Source organism: Lactuca saligna, chromosome 8 (assembly GCF_052625555.1).
Source record: "Lactuca saligna cultivar CGN05327 chromosome 8, ASM5262555v1, whole genome shotgun sequence".
Classification (NCBI taxonomy): domain Eukaryota; kingdom Viridiplantae; phylum Streptophyta; class Magnoliopsida; order Asterales; family Asteraceae; genus Lactuca; species Lactuca saligna.
In genome coordinates, this window is record NC_136424.1 from 75,318,670 (window position 1) to 75,323,440 (window position 4,771).

The window sequence follows — 4,771 nt, forward strand, 5'->3', positions numbered from 1 at the left end:
TGCTGTTACCAATCGAAATAATTGGTTAAATATTTTAAACATCACAATAATGTTGCAAGAAATTACCCTTTGTAGATGTTGGTTTCTGATGAGGTTGGCTTTAAAGGGGCCAACATGGTTTCAGGTGATAACATCTATATTATTGTAAAACAGTAAATTATGTCGTCAACGGAACAAATTGCAGAAATCATAAAGACTCTAACTCACTTCAGAATGAAATCACTTCTATCAAAAACTTGGATAAACAATAATCAGTTCATACAAATACACCGTAGAATTGTAGGAAAAAAGAAAATCATCTCACGATTAATAATATACATACTCATACTCTACATTCTACTATGAATTAGAACATGAATAAAACGGATGAATAAGAAAAGACAAACTAATTCAACCATGCAAGATGGCAAGAAGTGATGCTCAATGGAGAATTTACTACCACCATATCAACTGCAAAAAAAATAAAAATAAATAAATAATAATAATAATAATAATAATAATAATATGAGGTTAAGATTCATAATCAAGCTTTTATAAATTTATTCTCGGTCTTTATATATAGAATGGTAAAAGTTCATTATACCTTAATGTAGAAAATAAGTCGGCCAAAGAAGTAGTATTGCTGACACAAAACACAACTAAACTATTTTTTAACAAAATCAATAAACCCTAGGCATGTGTAACAACAACATACTATACCTATGCAAGTAAGAAAATATGTGAATGGTACAATCATATACAATTACAATACCATAGAAAGAAGACAGGGGTTAATGAAATTACCATCAAAATTTCCAGAGATAGGTGTCTGAAAACCTCCCAATTCTTTTCTACATATCCGGTTTATGGTATCAAAGATATAATTATTATCCATATAAGTTATTGTCAAAAACAAATTAATATACAACTGCAATGTCAAAAACAAATTTGTTCGATCAATTTGGAAATGGGGAAGTAACATTCAAATATATATATAAGCATATAAATTTGCCAAAATTATGTTTATAGTTAGACACAATTTTCATAAAGTTTTCTACAATTGATGATAAATGATGACACACAAAAGAGTGGAGGGTGAACAATTCCATGGTATCATGATCCATCTCAAACATTTAACCAAACACCTGTTAGGCATAGTTAACTAAGTCAACAAATTGTGAGTACTTACATATGATACTTAAGATAGACCTTTCAAAAATTATTAATCATGTCATTCGCTTCATCTGTAACACCAAATATAAACCAAAGGCCAAAAAGAAATAAAAGAAATCAACGAAATAGCTAGATGGAGAACAAAATTAAGAATCACCTGGAAAAAAGTTGTCGATTGAGCATGTGCAGTTGTCACTTCTTACAAATACATCAAATCTTAGGGGCATTATTTGGTTGATATATGATCAATTCCTACATGACGACCACAGAGGTGAGAGGAAAAGTAGAAGCCGACAAATTGATCGATAATTTAATGAACGGGGATTTTTTTTAGTGTAGACAGAGAACTGCATAACCGGAGGGGCGAAAATTGGCTAATAAATATAAACCTAAGGCCAAAAAAGGAATAAAAGAAATCAATGAAATACATATGTGGAGAAAAAAAAATCAAGAATCACATGGGAAAAAATTGTCGATTGAGCATGTGAAATTGTCACTTCTTACAAATACATTAGAGCTTAGGGGCATTATTTGGTTGATACATGATTTCTAAAATTCCTACATGACGACTGCAGAGGTAAGAGGAGAAGTAGAAACCGGCAAATCGATCCATAATTCAAGGAATGGGGACCTTTTTTTAGTGTAGACAGAGAACTGCATAATTGGAGGGCGAAAATTGGCTAATACCTAATTACTCCCAAAATTACCGATTTCACTTCCGACCAATCGATTACTGCAATTGAAGTAAACATGAAACCGGAGATGATAAAACCTTTTCTTGTAAGCACAGTTGTCAGTGACGACGATGGCGAGAAGGTGTCTACGACCTCACTTCTTTTCATTGCCCAATTGTGACCACAAGCATGCCCTATCGGAAACCTCATCTACATAGTTAATTAGAGAAGAACTAGAACAACGGAGAAGGAAGAAAAAAAAAAGAAGGAAGAGCTATCGAGATATTTGACACTTTGAGGCAAAGAATTGGTTAACCCTGGACGGATACGATCAATTGTGCCTTGGATCGGAGGATTCAAGGACCGGGAAGGTTCAATAGAGAAATCGGTGTCTTCTACGTAGGTCGAAGAGAGCATGACACGAATAGAGCATAAGTGGTTGAGGAAAACACTTAAACACGCACTGGAAGTGGGTATCATAACACTTTGAAACCACTATCTCAAACCATAAAAAAATCCATCAATGGCAGCTATAACTGTTCACAAGGGGGTTTACATTTACTATATTATATAATATATTAAGAAGGTAACGTCCTATTTTCACTAGCAAAATTTCATTTTTTAAATAAGAAAAAATTACCATTTACATAAAACCCAAGTTATGAAAACTCTTTTCTTCCAAAATACAATTGTTTGAAAATCAGAAAATCAGAGTAATACAAATAATATGGAATCTCCATTGTTGTTGATGAATGTGTACAGTCTCACCTTAGCTTTCCCACGATCATCGATGATACCTAAAAAAACATTTAATCAACAACGGTAAGACAAAGCTTAGTGAGTTTCCCTAAAATACCACACACCACAATATACATACAATGCAGCAAAACATGAGCCTTCAGTCTGTCTGGCCCGCCTCGTAAGGCCTACGACATGCCTAGACCGCTCTCCTGAGCCTACAGTCTTACTGGACAGCCTCATAAGGCCTACAGTACACCTGGACCCTTCTCTTTCAACATATAGTTAATCCACACCTGGCCTACAACATGTCGTTGGCCTGCCCGGGTATCTTGTCCTACAACACAAATCAATACCACATCAACCCACCACCCAATATGTCGACATATATAACAAACCAACAACTAAGTAAACATATAAACACAGACAACTATCTACACTAGTCTTCATATCTAACAACTCATTACCGCATACCATGCCTCATACAATACATTACGCCACTACCGGAAAATCTCCAAGGAATGCATAACTATATGTAACAAGAGGTGAGATAGACATTCGAACAAGTGATCTCATAGAGCCACAACCAAACAAGGAACATGCAAGAAAGCCTAGATCAAGATTTCTTAGGCTATCCTACATTACTATATACAACCACTAAAGCCATCCATTAGACGATCACCAACCTATTGGTACTCTAACCAGCATACCACTACTCCTATATACTGATACACAATGATATATACCGTAACATGTAGTATAGTGAGGTACTCATCTTAAATGCAGAACCGGATAACACTGCAACCCTCTTAAATCCTTGCACTAAATAATCACGCGAACCGACAGTCACCCAATCAAAGAACACACCTTGGTCAATAACCCAAACTATAAGTTAAACACAAGGTCAAGTTGGTCAAAAGTCAACGGTCAACAAGTCCACTACACCTATGATGTGGCAAGATCTTGGCGACATCGTGGCCAATTAAGGACAAAATAGTCGAGCATCTGAGCACCTCCACATCGTGGCAAGCTCGTGGTCATGTCGTGGTTTCTAGCATAATGCCAAAATCTTCATTAAGAGCTTAACCCTTACAGATCTAAGCCTATAGCTTCAAATTTAGTTCTTTTCAATGACTTAGTGGATGAAGCTTCCAACTTTATCCATTAGGACTCCACCACAAGCCAAGATCTACAAGTATTTGTCCATTAAGTCCTTAATGAGGCTATAACTTGAGCATGGACAAAAAGAACTCCAAACATGACTCTTTTTCTTATTCACCATAAGTTTATTGACCTTAGAAATCCATCTAAGCTCTGGAGTTCTTCAAACTCCAATAGCATACAAAGGAGGGACCAAAATCAAGAAAAATGAACTTATACTTGCATTAAGAAGAGCAAAAGTCAATATAAGAGCTTTATACATCCAACAACTCAGAAATCTGAAGGATATGATGGATCTAAGCTGATTCTTAGCTTCCTTGCACCAAAATGATCTTCCTTTTTCATCCATCTCCACCAAAATCCAAGAATAAGGTCTTCAATCAAGCAACCAAGCTCTTAATCATCCACGAAGGCTAGGGTTTCATGGTGAAGGGATAGAGGCTGAAGAGGATGTTCTAATCCTTGAGATTAGATGTTTAAATATGGATGAAACCCTAAAAATCTTGGGTTGGACTGCAACCGCTGTCACATCGTGGCCTTCCTTTTGTCACGTCGTAACGTCCCAAAATTTAAGACCAACATTTTTTATTTTTATATTAATAAAACCACCATCCATAATAATACCATAAAACAACAGTGAAATCAAAGTACATCAATAAACATCCAAAAACATCAAAGTCATGTAAAATACGGAGCAATGTGATGTGTGTAATGCGACCATCCCGAGCTCTTCCCCTTCGAACCAGAAGTATCTGAAACATTAATTGAAATCCGTAAGCATAAATCTTAGCGAGTTTCCCAAAATACCACATACCATACATATCAAACATATAATGGGCCCTGCCCGACATTGAGCCCCGATTGGAACAGATCTGTCAGTCACCAGGCCCCACTTGGCATCGGGCCCGCCTGGTATACATACAAACACATAAACACACGTAAGAATCATAAAGATAAATCGCATACAAAATAATTATCAGGCCCCGGTCTGCATTGGGCCCCGCCTTGTAAACATTTCAGAAAACATACATGTACGGTCACACAAA

General features: G+C 36.1%; 1 long non-coding RNA gene across 2 annotated transcripts; it reads right to left on the bottom strand.

Annotated features, from left to right (window-relative positions):
* Nucleotides 1-211: 211 nt before the first annotated feature.
* On the bottom strand, nt 212-2,352 carry LOC145013275 (uncharacterized). 2 transcript variants are annotated; one of them, XR_013664903.1, is made up of 2 exons: nt 1,310-2,352; nt 212-450 (listed from the first exon to the last, which is right to left on the bottom strand). It is a non-coding gene; the product is annotated as an uncharacterized LOC145013275 (long non-coding RNA). The 2 variants fall into 2 exon arrangements; XR_013664904.1 differs by having other exon boundaries at nt 784-2,352.
* Nucleotides 2,353-4,771: the final 2,419 nt, after the last annotated feature.